The sequence below is a fragment of the Vulpes vulpes genome, chromosome 4 (assembly GCF_048418805.1).
Source record: "Vulpes vulpes isolate BD-2025 chromosome 4, VulVul3, whole genome shotgun sequence".
NCBI classification, from domain to species: domain Eukaryota; kingdom Metazoa; phylum Chordata; class Mammalia; order Carnivora; family Canidae; genus Vulpes; species Vulpes vulpes.
In genome coordinates this window covers 131,750,443-131,776,810 of record NC_132783.1, presented here as the reverse complement: position 1 = coordinate 131,776,810, position 26,368 = coordinate 131,750,443, and the positions used below count along the sequence as shown (strand labels likewise).

General features: G+C 42.7%; 1 protein-coding gene and 1 long non-coding RNA gene across 10 annotated transcripts in view; one reads left to right on the top strand and one right to left on the bottom strand.

Annotated features, from left to right (window-relative positions):
• PRLR (prolactin receptor) overlaps positions 1–23,732 on the bottom strand; it is a 172,734-nt gene extending 149,002 nt beyond the window's left edge. For 2 of the 6 annotated variants that reach the window (XM_072757107.1, XM_072757109.1), the window contains exon 1: positions 23,586–23,732. The gene's annotated coding sequence lies outside the window, so the exon portion shown is untranslated. The remainder of the gene's footprint in view (positions 1–23,585) is intronic. The other 4 variants (XM_072757112.1, XM_072757111.1, XM_072757110.1 and 1 more) reach the window with 4 other exon arrangements.
• Positions 23,733–23,779: 47 nt separating this feature from the next.
• The window catches only part of LOC140598691 (uncharacterized), a 152,043-nt gene continuing 149,454 nt past the window's right edge, over positions 23,780–26,368 (top strand). The window contains exons 1-2 of one of the 4 annotated variants that reach the window (XR_012001306.1): positions 23,780–23,963; positions 24,561–24,890. This is a non-coding gene — a long non-coding RNA (uncharacterized lncRNA). The remainder of the gene's footprint in view (positions 23,964–24,560; positions 24,891–26,368) is intronic. The other 3 variants (XR_012001308.1, XR_012001307.1, XR_012001309.1) reach the window with 3 other exon arrangements.

The window sequence follows — 26,368 nt, the reverse complement described above, 5'->3', positions numbered from 1 at the left end:
TCACCAGCTATGAACCAAAAACTTATAGCCTGGTACATACTGAGCAGGTCCCAGAACACATTGCACATGCTATGTGTTCACAAATATTGGGTCTAAGTGGATTGGGCTTCATTCCTGGATGCGTGAGCATGAAAAATAAAAAGCACAGACAGGGGATAAAGTACAAACATGAAAACAGAAACATCCTCTCAAAGACAATTTCGGAAAATCATTTCTCATTCTCAATTGTTGTGTAAAAAAGATACTGTAAAAGCGGACAGGTAGCTGTTTTGCGATAAAAGGCTGCGTAAGATAAGGAGGATTATAGAGAAACCAAAAAATGAACATTATTAATAATCATATTAATATGTCCACTGAAGGCAATAAGAAGTAAAATCGACACTGTAGGACACAGAATTAGACACTCCTTAAAATATAAAAGCCCTACATGGTACTCCCTAAAAGGGGGCAATGAGATGAGACGGTTAGATACATAAAGTGGGGCACTTAATCAAATTAGGGCTAATTTATAATCATGAAAAAGAGACCAGTGATCACAGTGAGATAGTGCTACACATCCACCAGCATGGCTAAATGAGAGAGTGACAACACCAATGTCACCAGGGATGCAGAGCAACTTAAACTCATAAATTGCTGGTGGGAATATAAAATGGCAACAACCACTCTGGAAAACTTGTTAGTTTCTTAACAGTTAAATATATTCCCAGTCTTTGACCTCAAAATTCCACCCCTACAGAAGTATCCAAAAAAAAAAAAAAAAGGAAAACTATGTCTACAACAAATCTATCAAGAATGTTAATAGCTGCTTTAGTCATAATAGCCCCAAACTGAAAATAGCCCAGGTATCATCCATAAATAGGAAAATCACTCAACAAATCATAGGGTATCCATATAATAGAATACTACTCAGCAACACATGAAATGAGTCACTGATACGACATGGCCAATAACTATGTGCACAGAAACCAAATAACCATATAACTATCCAAGAATGTATTGCAAATATGAGTACATTACTGAATAGATAAAATAATTCACAAAAGTAAAATAAAATAAAATATGTAACTGACAGTAACCTGAATTAAAGAAATGTTAAATTATCCTTACAAATACTGAGAAAATGGTTGAAAGGAAGTAAAATGAAGTAAGTGTCTCATCTTTAATAGGGTTATTCAAGCATATCATTTCCTTCTAAACTTGATTATAAAAGTAAATGATCATGTCTATGACTTTGGTAAGTATAAAATAAGAGGTACACATGTTTTGGAAAACTTTAGGTGCAATCACTTTCAGAAATAAAAAGAGGATGACTATTTTCTAGATTATTGGAAAAAATAAAAGCAAAACCAAACCATAGTCCATGTGGCAATAGATTTAAAAAAGAAGGTGCACAAAAAAATTGAAAAAAATTAGATTAAATGAATATAATGTTGACTGTTATCATTGGTGTATATTTCCAAATGAGACAAAATGACTTCTGTTGTCAAACAGATTATAGAGACTTAGGGTCCAACTCAGTTCCACTAGTTTCTTTATTGCATATCTCAGGTCACTAAGTTATGAATATGAATTAATAATCCCTGGGAGAGAAGATTTCATTTGTAGCATTTCCCATGCTTGTTTTATTATGTCTCATAGAACATACTTTTAAAAAGTGTTAAAATAATAAGCAATCTTAAAGTTGTTACTAAGACAGGATGTTCACTATTCTTGTTGCTATTTAATAGAAGTTATAATCAATGCTAGAAGACATCAAATAAAAATTGGATGGAAGGTGGAAAATTACTATTTATAGGCACCATGACTGCAAACTCTTATAACAACTAAAAATTCTTTTTTAAAAAAAAATATTTTATTTATTTATTTGACAGATAGCACAAGCAGAGGGAGAGAGAGGCAGATGGAGAGGGAGAAGCAGGTTTCCTGTCAAGTGGAGAGCCTGATGCGAGACCTGATCCCAGGACCTTGGGATCATGACCTGAGCCGAAGGCAGACGCTTAACCAACTGAGCTACCCTGGCCCCCCTAAAAATTCTTAAAATTAATTATGAGTTAAATAGGTAGAAAGACAATATATGCATATTAGTATTTTCCATAGTCCAGCAATATCAGAGAAAAGATATGGGAAAAAAGATCCATTCATAATGAAAAACAAAAATTATAACCCTAACAAATAACCCTAACAAAAAAATGTGCAGGATCTATTTGAGTAGAACTATAACATTTTAATAAGAAATGTAAAAGAAAATTCAAGTACATGGGTAGATGTTCAATGCTTCTTGATGGGCTGACTCTATTAAAAAGATGGTCAGTTCTTTTGTAACTGATCTATAGACTTAACGCATTGGGAGTTATAGACTTAACGAAGGGAGACTGTGTGTGCGTGCACATGAATATGCTTCTCTAACTTCTCAAAATCATCTTACAGTTTACCCAGAACACACTGACAAGAGTAGATAAATTAATTTTGAAAGTGAAAAGTGATGAGAGGATACATGCCCTACCAGTTTAAATGTTTCATAAAACTCCAAACCCGTAGGGTGCTGACCCCAAGAACTGATGTATATATGACAATAAAACTAAATAAATTATTCCGCAGTAGACAATACGATATGCATAAGAACTGAATATATAATCAAAGCATTGTTTATCTTAATGAAAAGGGATGAGTGATCTAGAACATTCCTTGCCCCTCATCATTCTGTCTCTGAACTACTGCAAACCACAGCCTCCCCAGTGGTCTCCTGCTCACATCTACTCCTCCTCCACCATCATTCCGCTCCCCCCTGGCACATACACACTCCATGTTGTATGCACAGGGGACATTTAGCATGTAGGTGAATGTCCTGAATACGAACCTTTGCACATACTGTTTTTCTCTGCCCTAATGGGCATCACCCTGTCTCTTCATTCTCAGCTAGAAAGTTGCTTCCTTCCAGAAACCTTCTCTTAACCCAACGTCCAGATTAGGTGCCTCACACGACCTCGTACTTCCCACAGAGCTTATAATGTGTCATATTATACTGGCCTGGCTTTTGTGTGTCTTCCTCATTAAACTACAAGCTCTGAGAAGGCAAAGCCATACCTGTTGATTCTCTGTTTTACTCCCAGTATGTAGCTTCCTGCCTGATAGGTAACACTAAGTATCATTAAATAAACAGCTACAAAGTAAAACACTGATAGCCTTCAAGCCATAAAAATCTATTAAGTGTGTTTACCAAAAATACTTTACACAGAATTAAAAGACAAAATTGGGTAAAAATATGTATAATAAATATTATAGAAAATAAATATCCTTAAAATATAGAGTTCATTTTTTAAAAATTAAGACAATACTGAGAAACACAAATAGAAACCTTTTTTTTTTTTAAGTAAGATTTCATTTATTTATTCATGAGAGACACAGAGAGAGGCAGAGACCTAGGCAGAGGGAGAAGCAGGCTCCTTGCAGCGAGCCCGATGTGGGACTCGATGCCTGGACTCCAGGATCACACCCTGAGCCAAAGGTCAGACGCTCAAGTGCTGAGCCACCCAGGTGTTCCCATAAATAGAAATCTTGATGATGGATGTAGAAGGTAATTCAGAAAAGAAGACATGTGAAGGGTGGTAAATGTATGAAAAAATAATTACACCTGGTAATCAAAGAAATGAAAATTAATATTATTTTAGACTTATCAAATTGGCAAAATTAGTGCATTCCTATGAAGGAATGTTAGGACGGCTTCAAAAACATGTTTTCAGAAAGTAGTGACACACATATAATTGACTATCATGTAACATTAAGTTTTATTTTTTATTATTTTTTTAATAATAAATTTATTTTTTATTGGTGTTCAATTTGCCAATATACAGAATAACACCCAGTGCTCATCCCGTCAAGTGCCCCCCCCTCAGTGCCCGTCACCCATTCACCCCCACCCCCCGCCCTCCTCCCCTTCCACCACCCCTAGTTCGTTTCCCAGAGTTAGGAGTCTTTATGTTCTGTCTCCCTTTCTGATATTTCCCACACATTTCTTCTCCCTTCCCTTATATTCCCTTTCACTATTATTTATATTCCCCAAATGAATGAGAACATATAATGTTTGTCCTTCTCCGATTGACTTACTTCACTCAGCATAATCCCCTCCAGTTCCATCCACGTGGAAGCAAATGGTGGGTATTTGTCGTTTCTAATGGCTGAGTAATATTCCATTGTATACATAATAGCCAAACTGTGGAAGGAGCCTCGGTGTCCATCGAAAGATGAATGGATAAAGAAGATGTGGTTTATGTAAACATTGAGTTTTAAAAAGAACTTTTGAAAAATGTATATATAATATATTGCTCATTTCTCTTAGAAATGAGAGAGGAAAAAATTTTACCATATGTAAACAGTAATTTTTTTTCCTAGGGAGTGGGATATGGGTAATATCAATTTTCTTTATTCCATTTTGTAGTGCCAGAAAGAAGTAATTAAAATTTTAGGCCTCACCTACTGTACAATATGCTGGAGTGAACACACCTACTCTACAATATGCTGTGTATTCTTATGCAAAATTATCTCCTTAAAGGACCAAATAAAGTCAAACTTCCTTTGACTGATCTAAAAAACAATTCTTCTCCTGGGGCAAAATAAGTCAAGGGGTAGGCAAATCAAAAACCAAACACTCAAAGACCAGTAAGTTACATACGACGCACAGTTCAGAACTGATCAGACTTGGACGATAAACCAACTAGTTGGCTTATTGCTAGATGTAATTCATGGAGATGGAAATACCATGTAGACGTGAAGGAAAATCAGGGCTCATGAGTTCCTCAACAGAGGGTAGTTAAATCTCTTTTTCGTCCTCCAAAGTATGTGCTTGACATCCCAAAGTACCAAAACTCATGGAGGGTGTCAATCATACCGTGTGGTACGACATTCATTTCCAAGCATTTCCCTAAGGAACGTCTTTTTTTTTTTTTTTTTTCCTAAGGAACGTCTTAACTGTGTGATGATACAGAGGCTTGGGCTACCGTCCAGGCTAGAATTTAAAAATTGTACTTAAGTGCATAGACATTGACTCTTGCTTCTGACAATATTCTCCACAGAGTAGCTGAGTGTTTTTTCCCCCTAGATTGTTTCGTTTTGATTTTTTTCAAAAAAGATGAAACCTTAACTTTTTTTTTTTTTTTTTTTTTTTTTTTATGATAGGCACACAGTGAGAGAGAGAGAGGCAGAGACACAGGCAGAGGGAGAAGCAGGCTGGCTCCATGCACCTGGAGCCCGACGTGGGATTCGATCCCGGGTCTCCAGGATCGCGCCCTGGGCTAAAGGCAGGCGCCACCCAGGGATCCTGAAACCTTAACTTTAAAATTAATTTCTTCCCTAATTGGATGGTTTGATATTTCCTTTTAAAAATACCAACAGGATCATGCTACCCCTCTTCTTCAAATACCGTAAAGGCTTCTTGAGATTGTGTGTGGCCTGGCCTCTCTCTCATTCTCCAGCTTTTCCTTATATTTTGTTTCTCTGAGTCTCCTCTATTCCCCTACATTTGGCACGCTCTCTTCTACCTTGCAGACTTGGCAAGTGCTGTTCCTTTTGCTGATGAAACTCTTCCTTCCCATTTTGATGTTAGGTCAACCATCACTTTCTCACAGTTACTGTTTCAGTAAACAATGTACCTCCCTTTTGTTGTCCTTACCATACTTAACAAATGTACTTGAATATTTTTGGCATCTGTTTCCTCATTATACTACAAGCTTTACAAGGGAAGAGACCATTCTGCTCACTATTACTTCCCCAGCACTTAGCATAGTGTCTAAGTGGTTTGATATGTTTGTTTCATGACTTTTGCAGGATTACTCCCAACGATGATCATGATAAATTTGACTTTGAAATTTCGCACAGGACTTCTTTTTCTTTTTCTCATGTGGGGCTTCATCTCACGACCCTGAGATCATGACCTGAGCTGAAATCAAGAGTCAGAAGCTTAACCAACTGAGCCACTCAGGTACCCCTGCATAGGACTTTTAATGACAAGATAGTCCTTCTATAACTGATCTCACTAATCACGTTTACTTTTCCCCTTGGGGCAGGAGGACAGAGGAGAGAATTTAATGCAAAGGTAGATCTTCCCAGATTAGTAGCATAGCCCTTTCTGGGTAGCAGAGCTCATTCCAGTGTTACTTAGCCCATTGTACTAGATTACGTCCCAAATTTTCTCACCTCACAGAAATGTGATTTGTGTAAACTCTACATGGTTGGTTTCCATCACAAACTCTTACCAGAGGTCTTTGCTTAAATTTCTATAGGATCATTCCTAGGCAAAGCAGGGTGTTAGTTTTGTTTTCACTCTTTCAACCCTCCAGAAAGCTTAATTGTGGTCACAACTAAGATTTAAAGGGATTATAGAATGCATTAGTAGCCAGTTCAGAGTGTTTTGCAAGAGTCACTATTTCCTTTTCATGCGATCCATTTTGCTTTTCCAAAAATCATCTGAGCTTTCTCGATTTCTTTCCCACTTTCACATTTTTTTTTTTTTTACTTTGTTGTCTGCTTCTGCAGTCAAAAGGTACAACTGGAAGGCTTTAGGAAGAGATGATGTGACCAGCCTGGGACACGCTGTCCTAGTCTAGTTACTACACTACAAGGACCCACACAGACGGGAAAGATTCAGTGATGGAGGCATATCATGATCACAGAGATGAGGGAGAAGGGATTATTTAAGGACAAATCATGAAGATCAGAGCTATTCAGTCTGCAAAAATAAAAGCTATCATAGGATATGGTGAATATCAAGAGACATAGGGATAGGGTAGACTTATTCCCCCTACTGTAATTATGTAAAATCTCATTGCATTAGAAAGGAAGGAGGAAGGGACTTACTACATTATCCATTAGATAGTTAACAAGAGACTTGTTAAGTCATGTTTGTTATAGACTACAAATACTGATAGAATAAACAAAGATTTCAAAAAATTCACATGATATGACAACAAATTCATGATGTAATATTGTCTAAATATTAATAGATCAAACAAAAATTTAGATAAAATCATTATGATGTGACAACAGTTTCAAAATGTATTATATAACAGTAACTAAAATATTAATAGTTTAAATGGAATTTAGTATAAATTAAATCTGCATAGTGACAGCAGATTGACACTGCAGTATTAAGAGAGTCCAGAACAGGGGTCAGCGAAATACAGCCCATGGGCCAAATCTGACCCCTTGGCTATTTTTGATAATGAAGTTTTGTTGGAAAATGGCCATACTCATTCATTTATGCACTGGCTGTGGGGCTGCTTTTGTCTGACTAGGGCAGAGCTGAATAGTTTGACAAAGGCTTTGTAGCTTGCAAGTCCTAAAATATTTTACTATTTCGCTCTTTACAAAAGAAGTTTGCTGATTCCAGGCTAAGACATATTAGGAATATGCTAATATTATTCATATTTGAGGTCCACATTAAGCAGGATGAAATACATTCTTCTAGATGAACACTTCTTGGTTGGTGCAGGATTTTGGCTAGGGCAGCAATTCTGATAATCACACAAAAAGCCTGAAAAAAAAAATGCCTATTTACCTGTCATTTGTTCTTATCTCTGGAGGTTTGGTAATCAAATTAAGGATTCTTCCTGAATTCTAGGGAGATGATGAGAAAATAGGCTTCTGATTGTATGTAACTCTTTTTGATGTTTTTCAATTTGGGGCTCCCCATCAACAAAGTATCATGAAATTATTGGGAAATGAAACTCAGAAGTATGAAATGATGTCATAAAGTCAATTGGAACTAAGGTTTGGGCGTCTGATTTTCAGATCAAAATACTGCACTTTCCTATACGCTAAGTATATTAGCAGTGTTTTACCCACAAAGAAACCAAATTCACAGTCTTTGGAAATAGTGACATTTTTTTTTCCCATGAAGTTCCCTGGTATGAAATCAATTTGCATACATGTATTATGACATGACTTTGGTAATCACAACAGTTGCACTGTCTAAATGGTTATATAAGAGAACAACTTAGAAAAGCTGTGCCATTGTTGGGTGTTTTTGTTTCCACTTTGCCTAATGAAATACATTTTTGGAGACAAATTTTCACCTCTGGGCAAATGCCTTGATCCCTCTTCTGACAGCAGTGCCCAGAACACAGAGACCATTGTTAAAGGTGGAGTTTGTAGTTGCATGTAGTTCCCATGTGACATATGGATATCAGCTGGAGGGCAGGGAGTTGCTATTTGGGGGATGACACTATTAAAATCCTTTCATATTTTCTAAAATATCAAATCCCTTAGAGAATTTAAATTTTCTCTCAAAATTGAGGAGAAAAAAAGCCCCAACAGTTAATGAACAAGATCTCAGCTTTGAGACATGATGGTTGAGCTCTTCAGGTACAGAGCTCTGACTCAGTCACCAAGTCCAAGTACGAGCTTTATTAAGGCCATTTCATTTTTAACTGTCATCAGCAATAATCAGTGTCATCCTTTCTCTCCCACTGTTTGCCCTCTGCCAGGCAAGTTCACCCACAAAAAGGAAGTCTCTATAGCAGCCGCCTACCTGCACAGAAGAAAAATTCCCAGAGAAGCTTAATAGTTTGCCTCTGAATACTGTCCTAGCTGCTTGGATAATCAGAACTACCAATCACATTGTATGATAATCATGTCCTATTTGAAATTCATTGCTTCCAAAGGAGTATCAATGAAAAGCTTCCAGTCAATGACCATTTTTGTAAAGTAGGTCTCCATGGAATACATTTGACACGTATTTCCCAAGTTTTCTAAGAACTTTGATGAGAATCCATAAGCACTGTTCATGTTCCACTTGAAGATTTCCCTAAGCTCCCATATGTGACTTTAATTTTAAAAGAAATCGACAACCTCTGAAGTTATTACACTTTAGTTGTGCCTTAGAATTCAAAGTCTTCCCTGGACATTGTTGATTCTCACCTTAACAGTACAGAATATTTTCACCTTGGCAGTACAGGATATTTGAAGCCCTGTCACTGCTGTTCCAATACCTATGTTAGTCTTTTGTAGACTTTTGTTATTGGACTCTACCTACACGGTTTGCTCACAAGTGGAAGTTTCCTTTTTATAGTATTAGTCACAATTACATTTAAGGAATTAGAAATATATGGAAAGAACAACAATATGAGAATTGAGAATAACAAGGGTCTAAAACTAATTGTCCCTTCTGGTGGAGTCGCCAGAACTAGTGCCACATAGCCACCAAGTCTGAGGCCCCCCCTGCGTGGCCAAAGGAAAGCAGGCATTTTTGCTTTTGTGATTGTTTGGCTTTCTACAAAACTCCTATCATTTCATCTGTCACAAATGGAAACAGACATGCTTTGTTAGGTTGGTTTTCAGGCCTAAGTGCCTGGGGCCCAGTTCCTGTAGAGTCCGGCCCCTGGCCATTCAGGCCTTTGTCCAGTCCAAGACCAGTCTGACGGGCTCTCTAGCATGAGTGGGAAGCTGTGTCTTCCCCAGCAATGTGATTTTTGCAGCACATTTCCAACCTTCCCCATTGTATTTGCAATGGTGCCATATATTTCCGAGCTTTTCCATTCGCCTTGGCTTTACTAGAGGAAGAACAGGTGCTTCTTTGCTTTCCTCATTTCTCAGAATTGCACATGGTCCAACCAGCTCTGATTTGCCTACTGGCATCAAATGTAGGCCAACTGGAGAAAGTATATTTAGCTAATCTCTTAGCTTCATCTCTCTTGAGGAGTCTTCCTCAATGCTTATCAGATTTGGGTTCCAAAGGCCCATGCACTTCAACTGAGCGTCTGGCTATAAGAATGGTTTTGAAAGGACACCATTTGTGGTTGGGTGTACAAATAACCAAATCAACAAGCTTTTATCATTCCTGAGCCTTCCTTCTATGTGTGACACACTGCTCTAACCATCCAAACATATGGAGCCACAGGAGAAGGTCATGGGCTCATTTTGAGGGCGAAGCATAGATGAGGTGTTTCTCATCCATTACTGTACTCCATCCTCAAAGCGGTTGTGGAACGCAGGCCCTATCATCTCCGTTTTTGCAAAAAAGACTGAGGCTTGAGAGAGGCGTGCAAACTTTCTATGGATCCTTCCTAGGCACAACTTTAAAGCTGATTCAGAAGAAGGAATATGCTGCTTTTGTATTCAGGTGAATTCTTTTATAAGGGCTGCCAACTAGAAGTGCCATGTTGGTCTGCTGATGAAGTGCAAGAAGGAAGAGAAATGGTTGAACTGAATGGCACATATCGGATTTTGGAGGGATTACTGGCTCATTAATCATGCTAAGCTCAGACTCAACATTGTGTCCAATGCCCTTGGAATTTTGCCTCATTGACCTTACATTTGTTGATCTCCCCACTAAGTCTTGAATTATTTGACGAAGGTGAAACTAACGACTCCCATGAACAGGGTGTTTCCTTAGTGCTGAGGGTTTTACATACACTTACCTTATCTTATTCTCCCAGCAACTGTGGAACAGATGTTTTGGTGTCCTGGTTATAGAGATGAGAAAGCCAGGCACAGAGGGGTGACTCCCACCCTGATACTTGAAAACTCTATCAAGATTATTTGTAAAATCACCATTGTAAGAACATGCCTACCAATACCCATACATGGGCATCTCATGTAATTTCATCTCCTCCTCTATACTTGTCAGATGAAACCTTCTCCAAAAATACTGCTATTCATCCTCTACTTGCTGCTCTGAATAACACCCTTGAGTTCAGACAGAAAGCTCCAGAACCAGTAAAGAATCAGTGCTGGTAGGATTGGGAGTTCAGCAATAGAATGCAGGCTCTGGCTTCAAGGAGTCACAGCATCTCAGCTATGAAGTGACTAAAAAAAGGAAATCTAGCCCATACTCATATACATAGTATGTCTTCATTAAAGCATGGCATATTTTTAATAATTATCCCGTAAGAGTGATTGCCTATGGGGACAACGTGGGGCTGTGAGATAGAAGAGAGAAGTATTTTTCAATGAACATCCTTTTGTACCTTCAATTTTAAAACTGTGTACAAAAATAAATATAATTTTAAAAGTCACAGATCTGAGCTCAGTATTATAGCTTCAGTGATGGTCTTTGGCATATAAAATCAGAAAAGTTGGCTAAGAGAAAACTAAAACTCTTCTAGTGAAACCCTGAATGAGACAGAGTCATCCTTATCATCAAACAGCTGCCATCACATTGCTCTGATGTTTGAATGACTTGATTTAAGGATATATTCACATTTAGTACATAGTCGCTCTCTCACTTTTTGCTGAATATTTAATCAAACCTGTCCAATAAAGGAGGAAATTACCTTATTGGTTTGAAGATGAATGTTTTTTAAGTTAAGGTATCTATAGGGTACTGAGCTATCTGGAAGATATTCAGAGATTGTTTCAAATGGCTTTCAAACTTTTTAAAATTAGTTGATGTCTCACTACAATCTTCCTAACTTAAAAAAGATGGGAGCCTAACGCAACTGTAACTATAGTTCTCTTTTTCCTTTGTAGTTTTGAATTTGGAAGTTAATACGACCATAGGAAATATCTGACATATATTGTGTAACATTTTATTTATTTATTTTTTAATTTTTATTTATTTATGATAGTCACACAGAGAGAGAGAGAGAGGCAGAGACACAGGCAGAGGGAGAAGCAGGCTCCATGCACCGGGAGCCCGACGTGGGACTCGATCCCGGGTTTCCAGGATCGCGCCCTGGGCCAAAGGCAGGCGCCAAACCGCTGCGCCACCCAGGGATCCCTGTGTAACATTTTAAAATTATATTTTTATTGGAAACCAAACAGTGGAATGAACAGATTTATGACTTCAATACATAAATTCTACACTTCCAATGAATGCATGTCAGTTTCTATAGAAAATTACCCTACAGCAATTGGAGCAGAAAAAGAAAAAGCCTTCTATTTAACTGAAATATATAATAAGTTAAAACTAACAGCATAGATGAATTTTTACAATTATTGCCTCTATCGTTATTGCTGAAGAATTCATTAAAGGAGAGAAAGAAATTTTAATGCATTTCTTTGTATAAAACTCAATTCTGTTCAATTCGTTGCTGATACTACCAACAGGAAAGGAGGAAGGTCTGTTACTTTCACACTGAGTACTGGAAAACCAAGAAACTTGAGAGAATTTTCTGGAAGTAGATAAGCAGTAGAAGGCAGAGAAAACAGTGTGGACTACTGTGTTCCCCAGGATTATCTCACTTCTAATAATGAAACTCTGGAGAGAATCTTCAATATTTTTAAAGCAAAATTGGGTTAACAGATGAGTTCATGACCATCCTGTTGTCGTTAGCTTCTAAAGGCCAGCCTCAGATGATCCTGAGGAGCAACCAGAATTTGTTGTACAGTTTACTGACAAACTGTGAGTTCCTTCTTTTTTATTTTTTTGAGACGGGACAGGTAAGTGGGCGCAACCCAGGAGCTATGAGTGGTGGGCAGGAAAGGAAGTGAGAAGAAAAGAGGGCATTTCATGAGAGTCCTCTGGTGTTGGCAACTTTGTCCAGCCAGCTCCCTGGGTGGGTGGTTCTCCTCCCACCTTGGCTGAGTGGTTCAGATGTGCAATGCTCCCGGAGAGGGGCTACATCATCCAGTCTCCAAACTGGGGCATTTCCTCTGCAGTTCCACCCCTGGAGGCCCTGCCCTGCCAAATCACCTCCTAGTACCTTGGGGTTTTTGCAGGAGAAAGAAGTCTGATTCTGAAGGTAGAGGCTTCATTTATGTAAAAAAGAGTGAAGAGGAGATGGGGAAAGCAGCACAGCTTAGTGACTGAGAACTCAGAGCTCTGCAGTCAGACTTGGTGCAAAACTTGTACTGGGTGAACTTGGGTAGAGGACTTAAGCTCTTTTTTTTTTTTTTTTTTGCCTCAGTTTCTTCATTTACAAAATGATAATAATAAGAGTACTCATTCAAAGCGTGACTGGGAGGATTAAATGTGAAAATCTTAAAACAATGTCTTAGGGATCCCTGGGTGGCGCAGCGGTTTGGCGCCTGCCTTTGGCCCGGGGCGCGATCCTGGAGACCCGGGATCGAATCCCACGTCGGGCTCCCGGTGCATGGAGCCTGCTTCTCCCTCTGCCTATGTCTCTGCTTCTCTCTCTCTCAAGTGTGCCTATCATAAATAAATAAAATTAAAAAAAAACAAAAACAAAAAAAAAAACAATGTCTTATATGTAGTAGTGCTCATTAAATGCTTGCTATATGATGTCACCATTTACATGGAGAAACTGACCAATGGCAAAAAGCTGTGTGTAAACGTCTGACGGCATGAAGGATTCAGTAAACACAGACAAGGTGTCAAAATACTCAGAAAAAAAAAAAGAGAGATAAACTTAGCAATATGAATGTGATATTTCCTGCATTTATAGAAAGCACAGGAACCAAAAACAACAAAACCCATCACAACAGTCTTATGAGACAGGATGACATTTTTAGGGTCAGGAGGTAAAAAGCAGCAAATTTCTCCCGGGATAGGAATTTGATTTTTTTTTCTGCTTAAATAAGGTAAGGTGAAAAACCCTTAATGTTTCCAAATAGCATTAGATGTTACTCTATTTTAACTCAAGACCAGTGGCCTGAGTAGGGATGGGGCAGGAGCAATGATCTCAGACGACTAGGTCTGCCATCACTTGCTGGCCCGAGCCACCTAGGACACATGCTGGTCCCACCTCCAAAATCGCTCCTGAATCCCACCCTTCTATGCTGCTGCTCCTATCTCAGCTGATCCATCCTCATCTTCTGCTGTACCTGCCACATTCTCCCTCTGCTTCCAGTCCACACTGCATTCCCCACACAGAAGCCTGAGAGATCTCTAAAATGCAATATAGAACATATTATTCCCTAATTTCCTTTTATTCCCCCTTCCCCCTATGATCATTTTTTTTTTTTTTTAATTCCACATATGAGTGAAGTCATATGATAATTGTCTTTCTCTGACTGACTTATTTCACTTTGCATAGTACCCTCTGGAGACAAACCATCAGAGACTTTTAATTCTAGGAAACAAACTGAGGGTCGCTGGATGGAAGGTGGGTGGGTGGGGATGGGGTAACTGGGTGATGGGTATTAGGGACGGCACGTGATGTGATGAGCGCTGGGTGTTATATGCAACTGATGAATCACTAAATTCTACCTCTGACTCTAGTAATACACAATACGTTAATAAATTGAATTTTTAAAAAAGAACACATTATACTCCTTAAGGTACTTAAAATCCTAACTCTACCCCATGACCTCCAGCCCCCTGGGCTGTTTTCCTGCCTGACGCTCTCTCCCTTCCTCGTTGAGATCCAGCCACACTGGTCTCCTTTCCGTTTCCTGAACATGTCAAAACCTTTCCAATCTCAGAGCTTCCAAGCTTGTTGTTCCTCTACCTGGCCTTCCTCCTTCCTGATCTCTGTGTTGCTTTAACACTGATGCGTTAGCTCAAATGCCACCACTTCAGAGAGGACAACTCTTGTAATCCTACTAAAACAGCACACATCAGACTCCACTCCCTTTATCGCCCTTTATTGGTCCTCAAAGCACTAATCAACTTACTGGATTTTTACTTACTGGTTTCTTAATGTGGATATCTGTTGCCCCTCACTGGACTGTAAATTCCAGGACAGCAGGAACTTTATCACTTTCTCTGCAGGTCATGTAACAGCCTCAGGCTGTAGCAGACCCTCTGTATTATTTGAGTCTACTCTCTGCAACCTCCTTCACAATTTCTCATCTTCTAATTCTGCAAGCTTAACACTCCAGAAAAGTCCACTGCTACATCATCCCCTTTCTCCCCTGCCCTCCAAATCTAGTACAAACACTTGGTTGCTTTTTTGGCATTAATACAACCTTCTGAGAATGTGTGGAGTCTCACACTTAACTAAGCCCTGGATAATTACTCTCAGATTGGTTCCACAACCATTTTCTGTGTCCTAGGTTCTTCTATATTTGGGTGGCTTGTAATTGTCTCTTTCCAAACTAAAATTCATGACTCACCTAGCCTATGCTGGGGCTGGTAGCCTCGGCATCCCAAGCAATTTCTCAGGGCTGAGAGGGTTTTACACCACCTAGTTAGTTCCTGGCCAATTCACTTTGTGAAGTCTATCCAATGACAATCCCTGGAGAAGACTGTGTAATTATATTTTTTAATAAGGGTGTGAACAAGAATGGAGTTAATTGGCTTTAAAATGGCTGAGAGAGGAAAGCAAGTGTTGCTAAAGATCAACATAGCCATTGGGCAATTTAACGCACCAGTGGCAGAAAAGCTTAACCTCTATCTTTCAATCTCATAATTATCAAGCTTCTGGCAATCTGATCTCCAAACTGCACTTACAGAAATTTTAATCATGAGATTATGTAGGACATTCTGAGTTTGGAGTTAACATCACTTAATATGATGTAGAAACTATGTTTCCCAAAGTAGAATGACAACACAAATATGGTTTGCATGGTTCTTGGGGGTCATGTGACCTAAGGCAAGACAAAAGGAGAAATATAAATATGTAATTAAGATTTAGATCTTAGTCGAGCGGTAAGATCAGCTTTTACTGATGAACATTATAATCACCAGGAGAACTGTAAATAAATACGGACGCCCAGGCTCCATTCCCAGAATCTTGATTCAGTGGGTCTATGAGTGGGGCCTGGGCATCTGTATTTTTAAAGCTCCTGAGATGATTGTCATGAGCAAATATTCTTGAGGACTACCATTTTAGAGTTTTGCTTTTTGCTATAACTGAAGATCTTAGAAATTGTTCTTAAATCAGTAATGGGCTTAGAGACAGAGAAAAAGAAAGTAACCATGTGGGAATGGTGCAAAATTAACTGATCTTCTTGTCCTAAAGAAGCTGTAGTGCCCAGACTCTAGCTTTTTTTCACTATCTTTCATAAAGTCCTCCCAGCCTCACCATTGCCAACAAATCCAGAAGTTCCCAAAACACATAAAGCATTCTTTAAAAATGCAGCTGTAAAAATTATTGGGCTTTCTTCTCTTTTTTTCAGGTGTGTAACAAAAATCAATATCCTTTCAGTGAACAGGAGCTTCAGAGAGCAATTAGAACAGCCCAGAAGCTCTGGGGCTAAGGAGCCTTCACGTCCCAGAGGTAGGACTGGAGAAGCAATAATATGCATGGCCAAACTTTCACTGGAATAGGAGCTCCTAGATCACAGGGATGGGCCTCCAGGGACTGCTGGGGCTGCCTATGTCCTACTGACATTCAGCATCACGGTGCTGCCGCTCAGGCCAACTTGTCATCTTTCACCTACTGATCTGTAACACTGATTCATTCATTGAAGAAATAATATTGCTAGGACAGAGTATTCTAACATCAACAGGAGACTGGGCTGGCTTGCTTTGGGAGCCAAACAAGATATGAGGAATTCAGTGGCTGAGAATTCTAATTTCACTTTTGGTGCCAGTTAGCCTCAAGGCCCAAGGCAAGTAATTAAACTCTATTTCCCAATTTGTCAAGTTGGAGAGGTGAGAGAAGGTTACAGATTATTGTAAAATGGCTTCTGTGGGCATAAACGGGCCTGATAATAAAGCCCTTCGCTAAGATAACACAAAGCCTGGTGGCTGTGAGATACCAACTGCCCCACACTTAGCTAGGATTAACTATAGTACACTGCAAAAACACACAGAGGAAGGAAATAAGCAGTGCATTACAACTTTTAGCCGCACCCAAGTGGATAGGATCACTATGAACAATTATCTGTGAATTGAAAAGACTCCATAGAAATATACATGGATAGGGGCGCCTGGGGGGCTCAGCCGGTTAAGCATCCAACTCTTAATCTCAGCTCAGGTTTTGATCTCAGGGTCATGAGTTGAAGCCCCATGTTGGGCGCTGTGCTAAGCGTAGAGCCCATTTAAAAAATAAATAAATAATAAATATACATGTATATCAAATTTCCTTAAAGACCACACATCTTGACTATCTTTAATCCCCTTTAAAATACTGCCCTTTAAATTTTATTTCCCATGATTATGATCTTAAAAAGCCTTGTGTTTTTTTGTTTTTTGTTTTTTTGCTCAGCGGTTTCCCACTCTGAGTCAGAATATTCACTTTAGAATATTCTGGGGAATTTAAAAAAAATCAACACAACAATAATACTGATACCCAGTCTCTCCTCCTAAGCTGATTAAATGAAAACTCTGGGGATGGGGCTGTGGCATCAGTATGCCTATAAAAGCTTCCTTGGCGATGCCAAGTGTACCTTTCACAACACCAAACCCTCCCTGCACATTCCCCTTGTCGCACCACTTGTGCATGTTCCCTTTCTGGCGATGCCCTCTCTCCCATGTCCATTTGTCTTTGACCTTGTTTTATGTCCTTCAATGTCCATCTCGTACCTTGCCTTTCTCAGGCACACTGCCCTCTGGAATCTCTAAACTCTATTCCATTCACCTAACACCTGAAGAATATTTTCTGACATTGCTCCTGGTGTTTTACATTTACACCCATCTTCTCGATCATGTGCTCCTCCAGAGCAAAGACCTCTGTTTTGTTCTGTTATTTTTCTCTACGGAGCTAGCACAGACTTCTTGGCCTGGAAGATGCCAAAAGACATGGTTGTCGTTGATGTAGATATTTTAAAATTCACTTGTGCTCTGCTTCTCACTGTCATTTCCCCCCAGATGTAGGTTAAAAGTAAAAATAAACAAACACTCCTTGTATATGTGAAAGAACATCTCATCTAGTGCTTTGCTCAAGCCCCGGAAAGGAAGCTCTTCCCCACAGATGGATGTCTCCCATCCTCAGGTCATCAGTGATAACCATGGCCAACATCTGTACAGCACGTTTCTTTATGAGCATTTTATGCGGCACGATCTCATCAACTCTGAACTTACTACGGGCTTGCTGGGGGTTGGCAGGGGCTCAGGCTGAGGGTAACACACAAACCAGCAGACAAAGCAAAATCAGACAAAGTAGAATCCAGGCTTCAGTTATCCCAGAGGCTTCCTCTAACATCTTCGGAATCTGACTGCTCTCCCCTTGGGCCACATGAAATTGCAGGACCAAATCATACCTTTACTTTGGTGACAGAATATTCAAGAGTCGCTTTAGCTAGCAGACAAAAGAAACCAAAATGGCTTTCTGTGATAATCTTGGAGCAGTCCTTCTGGAAACTGGGACTGTGTATTGTTTATGTAAGCAAAAGGACAGAGTGGGAGAAACATTATTAGCCAATGAGATGCCTTATTTGATGGGCGTTACACTCAAACATAAAGCCCTAGCTGTCTCCTAATCCAATTTTACAAAGTGCCAGAATGACACACTGTCCTGGAAAGCGACTTTAGGTAAACCTAAATTTAGATTCAAAATGACCCATTGGGGGGCACCTGGGTGGCTCAGTGGTTGAGCTTCTGCCTTTGGCTCAGGTCGTGATCCTGGAGTCCTGGGATCAAGTTCTGCATCAGGCTACCCACAGGGAGCCTGCTTCTCCCTCTGCCCGTGTCTCTGCCTCTTTCTTTGTGTCTCTCATGAATAAATAAATAAAATCTAAAAAAAAAAAAAAAAAAACCAAAGGAAAAAAAAAAGAAACAAAACCAACCAAAATGATCCTTTGGTCATAAAATGTTAGAAAACTTCTTGAGATTTGCCTGATGGGTAAGACTTGAGAAGTCTGAGCCAAGAATAGAGAAAAAGTCATGTTAGGAAGAAGGGAGGCAAGTTTCCTATCATATATTTGTCAACTCATTAGTCTATACCAGTTTTGTTAAATGCAAATACAATGCGAGTCAGATATGCAATTTAATTTTCCCTATTAATCACATTTAAAAAAATTAAAGCAGATGAAATTAATTTTAATAGTCTATTTTAGCTAAACCAGTGCATCCAAAGTATTACCATTCTAACATTTAATCAATATAAAAATTAATGAGGCGGGGTTTTTTCTTTGGTTCTAGGTCTTTGAAATCTAGGGCATGTTTCACACTTAGAGTACATCTCAGTTTGGACTGATCATATTTCAAGTACCCGGTCGTCACACATGGCTAGTGCTACTGCGCTACACAGTGCAAGTTGAGACACACACTGGAATTTGGGGCATGAGATAGAAATTGGCTGTCAGCATTTAGTCACCTAAATGTACTTTTCCTACTCTCCTTCTCTTAGTTCCTTGCTATCTTCTGAAAGAGATTATCTCAAAGGCCACATACTGTGTTAGCAAAAAAGCTTTAGGTTTTGGAGCCAAACAGACTATGGGATTTGAAGACCAGCTTTGTGACCTTGAGCTAGCTGCTTACCTTGTATGAATTTTGGTTTCTTTCCTATCAAAGGGAGACAAAAATAGCTAACTCTCCAGACTGTTGGGGAGGTGAAATAAGATAGGCAGTAAGTCCAAAGCACAGCCTAGAAGAGTATGGTAGGCAGCCAATCGAGAATTTCCCCTACATAAAACCCAAATTGATTTTCAAGGCACCATCTCATTATATTTGAGGCTCTACTGCTTCATTTATTTCATTTCCAGATCTTTCCCTGGAGGTGTTTCTGCTAAGGCAGCCCTTTCACCAGACCTTCACCAGGCTGGCTCCGTCTTTTTATGCAAGTTTATGTTCAAGGGTGACCTTTTTGTAGAAATCTCCTTGGTTGCCCTATTTCAAATTGCCTCCAAGCCCTGTTACTCTTGAGCCCCTAGCCTCTCTTTATTTTCTTCATAGCATTTCTCAGTATCTGAAATTATCTTATTTCTGCATTTGCTCACCTGCCTCCTATCTGTCACTCTCTGTAGCACACAGAAGCACCACAAAAAGCAGGGACCTTGTCTGCCTTTTCCAGAGCTCAGCAAGTATTTGTTGAGTCAATAAGTGAACGAATAAATGCTTCACACAGGGAACTAACTGTAAATGGTGTCCTGATTCTCAAAGTAGTAGAGAGTGAACCTTTCAGAGTCGTTCAGAAACTAGTGGGCCAGAGCCAGCCTTGCCTGCCAAGGCCTGGTGTTGCCTAACTCGACTCTCCCAGCTGGATTTGGAAAGGGTTGGGAAGATCACAGGCCATTTCATTGTCGCCGCCTATTAATATGTATCACATGCGAAGTATATGTTCATACCGTTTAAATCATCTAGAAGATTTGGCTATTCCTGCTCTAAATGCTCTGAAGAAGAAGAACTGGGTTGGGACCCAGTTGGCATGATGTAACCTTCTGATGCCTGGGAGCTTGGCAGCACTAGGCAGTGTGAAAACAGTGAGCATCAAAAATCCGGTAGACCTGGGCTTTGATCCTGGTTCTGCCTTTTAGCTGCTATGCAGCCTGGGCAAGTCACATAAATTTTTATAAGTTTCCATTTATCTGTAAAGCTTTAACTGATAATTCATACCCTGCAGTGTTGCTAGGAGAATTAATTGAGGTTATGTAGTCAAGTGCTTAGGCCATCTTGAAGGTTCAGTGAATAGTAGATATGAGTCCTGTCACCTTTGCATGCAACAATGCCCTGCGAGAATAAAGACAATTCTCTTTACAGAGACAGTTCCATCTTTGGAATAGCTACTTTGAGGGTATCCAATTTCCTCTTAGGATTCTGGTATTTCTTTCCACATCTCAATGTCATCCAGCTTCTTGCAGCTGAGGGGCCAGGAGCAAAGAAAGAGATAGAGAGGGGTGCCTGAGTGGCTCAGTCAGTCAAGCATCTGCCTTTGGCTCAGTTCATGATCCCCGGGTCCTGGGATCGAGGCCTGCATCGGGCTCCCTGCCCAGCAGGGCGTCTGCTTCTCCTTCTCCCTCTGCCTGCTGCTCTGCCTACTTGTGAAGGTGTGCACTCTCCTCTCTCTCTCTCTCCGTGTATGTCAAATAAATAAATAAAATCTTTTTTTTTTTTTTTAAAGAAAGAGACAGAAGGGGAGAGATATAGAGACACAGGATAAGCTGAATTGGCTATATCTGTGCCACACTTCGGACGATGACAGTGGAGACAATTCTCTTTACAGAGACAGTTTCTAGGGTATCTGCAGAGGGATGCAACCATGAGACCTCTTCAGTGTCCACACAGAGGTGTTTGTCACTACAAGCAGAGAGCTAGCTATTTCGTGTCCAAGATCATGGGCCCAAAGAGAATTGTGAGGAAGAGTGGAGAATCCATGTCAGTCTGGACACATTTTACTTGCTGGCAACACAGAGTGCTCTGCTTGACAAAAGTGAAGCAGTAAAGCCAGCTGTGTATTCTGAACCCACCCTTTGTCTTTAAGAATAATTAGACCAGAATTGACTTTACTCATTCTTTTGCTGACATAAGCCCCATGGAAGAGTAAGCTGCTCTAAAAAAGCATGAAACTATTTAACACTTACTTAACCTCCCATTAATTAATATTAATAAGAGCAGCTTACTACTGACTATAAACCAGGCATTTCCATTTCTCATTTTCTGTTTTCCCAACATCTATACAAGAAAGGAGGCATTGTTCCCCATTTTACAAAAAGGGAAAGTGAGGCTTGCATTAGTTCAGTGATTTGTCCAAGTGTGGGAGCCAAGATTTGAAGCCCAGTCTGTTGGGTTCCAAAGCTCCATGTGTCCTCTCCTGTATGCTGCTGGCACTGCCAATGGAAGACTTGGGTCTCCTAAGATGGGAGTTCCTAGTACTTTATTATTTTTTTTTCTTTTTGGGGGGGTCGGGGAGAGGAGCAGAGAGAGAGGAAGAGAATCTTAGGCAGGCTTCATGCTCAGCACAGAGCCTGACAAAATTCAGTAAGATGCTTGACCAACTGAGCCACTCGGGTGCCCCAAGAGGAGTCCTTAGTACTTAGTAAAAGAGAAGTGCATAGGTCCAAAAGAACACTATTACTACCCTTTTTATGCACAGGGGAGCAAACAGCACTTTGTTTCCTTTTTTAAAAAAAGATTTATTTATTTAATCATGAGAGAGAGAGAGAGAGGCAGAGACACAGGCAGAGGGAGAAGCAGGCTCCGTGCAGGGAGCCTGATGTGGGATTTAATCCCGGATCCTGGGATCAGGCCCTGAGCTGAAGGCAGATGCTCAACTGCTGAGCTACCCAGACATCCCAGCACTTTGTTTCTAAACAAAGCTTTGGCTCCACTGTCTGACATCCAGCTGGGTGACCTGAAGATTGAGACAGTGACTTTCTACAGGTGGCTCTTGAGTGCTGTTTATAGGACTACAGACTCCAGAGGCGAGGACCTCACCTTGGGAAAGTCATGAAAAGTTTGTGAGGAAGGTTCCCCAGGAGGCAGGGACGGGTGAAGTCTCTGGGGAACAGTATGACACGAGTCATGACACGAGTGCTTTCTCCTTCAGCAGCATGACTGACTCCAGACCCCACCTGAAGGCTACAGGTTACTTCCATAGCCCACGCAGCTGCCAGCAGAGGTTAGGCTGGGTGATCTTGATACAAAAGGTCCTCAAAACGAAGGAAAGGAATATTTATCTGGGATTCAGGCCCAGTCTTCAGGGAGTGCCTTCAAACCCTGAGGGACTGCTTGCAAAACTTTATGTACATTCCATAAGAACATTCCCCCCCCCCAATAAAAACCAGAACATCCCCCCCACCTTGGGAGAAGGCTCACAGCTAATTCTCAAAAGGACTCACGATTCCCAATTTTTAAGAACCACGAAAATCAAAAATTTCATCTTCTTCCTTAGGCTCTTCAGCACTTTTACCCCGTCTCCATCTACACGCGCATATAAAGCACACGGGGCATGCACACCTGTAATGTGTAATGGGACATGCACAAGTGTGACTAATTTCCCTGCATGTTGCAAAGAAAGCCGGAGCCCGGAGAGGAGGCCCGCCCTGCCCGCGAGTTCGCAGCGCCCGAGGCTCCGCTGGAACAGCAGCGCTCGCGGGGCGAGCGACAGGAGAGCCGGGGGAGGCTTCCCAGCCAACTTGGTGAACCACACACGAGCCTGCCGGGTTAGTGACAGTGTCCGGCAAACCTTCACAGGCCCGAGCTCGGAGAACCCAGATCGCTTCTTACCAGGGCACCGCGCGCTGCTTCCCGGGCGCACAGGGAGAGGCGGCCCCGCGGGCCCCTCCCGCCGCGCCCCAGGCGCCTCCCCGGTCCTGCGGTCCCGCTCGGCTCCGCTGCCGCTGCCGCTGCCGCTGCCGCTGCCCCCGGGGCTGGAAGGCCTCGCTCCCGGCCCCGCCTCCGGGCCCGCACCCGCGACGCCTGAACTTTCCCCGCGGAGTGTGCGCCGCGAGCCCGCGGGCATCGCCTCACCTGCCCGAGCCCCTGCCCGCGGCTGCTACCACCATCACCATCACCATCACCATCATCATCATCATCATCATCATCATCATTATTAATTTTCCCTTTTCGGTCTGATGTAAGGAATTGCCACTGCGGGGATCCCCCGGTCGCGCCGACACCGCGTCTCCGGGGCGCATCTCAAGATGCCTTTTAAAAAAGAAAAAAAAAAAAAAAAGGGAAAAAAAAGCCCCACGCGTGCGGCCGGGAGGGGCGGGGAGGGGGCGCCTTCTCAGCGTCGCCCCGAGGGGACGCCCGCTCTCGCGCCTGCACCTGCACCTGCGCCTGCACCTGCGCCGCCGCCCCGCGCCGCGTCCGGGAGCCCCCCGGGGCCGCAGCCCCGGCCTCGAACCCGCGAGCCCCCGCGCCGCGCGCGCGCTGCCCCGGCCGCTCTCCCGCCTCCAGCCCGCGGGCCGCCGCGGCTACTCACTCGGGCCCGGGAGCCACGTCGGCCGGTCAGTCCGCGGGCGCCGCCGCACTGGGACGCGGGGATCCGCCGAGCGCGCGGGGCCGCGCCGCCGACAGCGGGTACGGTCCGGAGAGACGGAGCGGATCGTGCGAGGCGGCGGGGCGGGGCGGGGCGGGGCGGGGAGGGGAGGGGCGGGGCGGGGAAGCCCGGGCGCCGGGCGGCTCGGGACCTCGGGTCCCCGGCCGGTGGCTGCGTGGGAAGCGGCTCAACTCGGTGCACTTGTTCACTCTTTCTTCATTGGAGGAGGAGCCAGTGTTGCAACCTTCATGTTCCTTGCTGGAGGCAAAACAGTGATTTTCTGCAGCAGGCGAAATGTCCAGGGCCTGCCAGTTTTACGAGGTGAGGGAGGTGCTTGGGGGGGGCGGGCATCAGCCAGGGCGCAGAGAGGAAATGACCGATTATTCCAGATGGGGGGGGGTGCGAGGCGAGGGCCGCATATACCTCCCACTGAGGCTGCCCGCGAATACCAGGGGCTAAACAGGAATAAGCGGAACACATCGAATGACCTCGAGGACGGCATTCCCCCTCGCAGGCGACATGTGTCACAGTCCTTTCCGCCTTTCTGGATAACAGGCCCTTGGCAACATGTGATGGGGGGGGGGGGGCTGGGATGGGGGGAGGTGAATCTCGCCTTCCCCGACTAGAAGGAGGGGTCAGAGTGAAAAAGAAAATAAACAGTCAGTGACCTAAGCAGGGTTTCGCTTTCTTTTCCATCCCCCCAAAGCCCACATGTCCAGGGGGCCGTGTTTCTTTTCCGACGCACACGGAGTATATATACCAAGATACAGGGGGTAGGGCCACATTTTTGTTATTTTTTTTTCCCCCCGCACATGTAAGAATTTATTTTTTTCCAACAGGGTTTTTTTTTTTTTAATTTTTTTTTTTAATTTGGTAATAACAAAACTGTGCGCAACCGCTACCTTTTTCTCTTGCCAGAAAGTCCTGAAACAGATAGCAACTGCCCTGAATCAAATAGTTCTCCCTCAATTAGTAAGTTGCTGCTGTGTGTTTGATGCCATTGATTAGTACTGCAGCCGATGGTTTCAGAACCCCGGAGGAGTATCAAGGAGGTATTCTAAAGGGAGCCTCTCAAGTTTCAAAACCAGAAGTTACTGGAACTCTGGGCTTTCCTCCTTTGAGGCCACTTTTGCTACCATCCCGGAATTACTGGCGAGAGATATTCATTGGCGGCCACTTGCCAGGATGCAGGAAGACGTTAGAAATCCCAGGATGCTCTGGTGATCCTTCTGGACTAGAGACCCCCAGGTAGGCCAACCTGACCATTCCTGTTGAGCAGCAGGGCCCTAGGCTCCATCTGGTTCTCCGCGTCTAGAGGGAGATGCATCTTTCACGCACAGCCGTCACCTGCTTCTGGTGATCAGCCAGGTACATTTGCCTTGGCTCTGGCGGCCACAAAAGTATGCAAAACTCCTATTTATTTCCCAAACCACTGGGTGACATGAGATCTTCAATGACAGAAGATTTCTGTATGACCTTTGCAAGGATTACTCAGTTTTCTTGGAGCTGTTCTGGGCAGGCAACGTGAGTCGCTGGTGAGAAAAATAGCACTCTGGGTAAGTGCAGACTGGCAGCTCTTGGAAGGTAGGGACCCCGCTGTCCCACCTCGAGGTTGGTGTCAGCTGCAGGCAGCTCAGCTCACCTGTGCTCCTGGCTTCCAGCAGGTGACAGATGGGTTGTTGAGTGACTAATGCATCATCTCACTTGGGAGAGAAGGGCAAGGCTGGCTTTCTGCTCTGTGGTGCGGTGCGCAGGTACTGTCCCTAAGCCACCAGCGTTCACTGTTAGGGAATCACCTGGCTTCAGCCTTCCTCAGATGATGCAGGAAGCCTGGGTCTCTACTCCCTGTGCCCCCGCTGGTTCCCCCTGCCTCCTCCTCATCTCTGCACTAACACGCTCAGGCCCCCTTTGACTTGTCTCCATCTGAGGATGACACAGATGTGGACCTGCTCTGCGTTTCCTCCAAGCTGCTCCTTCCTCAGGCTGAGTCCTGGGCCCTACCCCTCGCACTGCCTCCAACACCCTGCTCCGTAACCGAAGGCTTTGGGCCTGGGTTTGAGTCCCTGCCATTCACCTGGCTTTCCTTGCCTCCCTGTAACTAGGATGCAGTCCTGTATGCCTCAAAAGTAATAATAATGGTGGTTATTAATCACCAGGAAAAGAAATAATATTAATGGTGATAGCATCTGTAAAACGCCTGGCAAATAACAGAAAGCCTAGAAATACTAAGTTCTTTTTTTTCCCCCTTTCCTCTTTTTTTACCACCTTCTTAGAATATTTAATCTCCTCTCCCTGTGGGCTTCTTCATCTAAGCCTACAACATGCTCATATCTGCCTTGATGCTGGTAACCCTTTGGGGGCTTTACCAAGTTCTGATAACTTTTATTAATCTAGTTCACTCCAGTCTGAAGCTGTCAAACTTAGTGGGAAAGAATGAGCTACAGTCCTCAGCTTCCCTGACTCATCACACCTTCCATGCCTTCCACCAGTGGTTCGCTACCTTGGCCACAATCGTCTGAGGAGTGTTTCAGAGCCACTGGGTCTGGGTGTCACTTGAAGAGCTTCTAATGGCAGGAGGTTTAGGGCGAGGCCTTGATTCTCTGTTTCTCTAGAGATACACAGGCAGGGTAGAAAAGGACTGCCAAATCCGCGTGTGCACCCCGGCTTCCAACACCGCATGCTACTCATCCCCTGCTCTCTGAGGGGTGTCATCCGGGCCTCTCTGC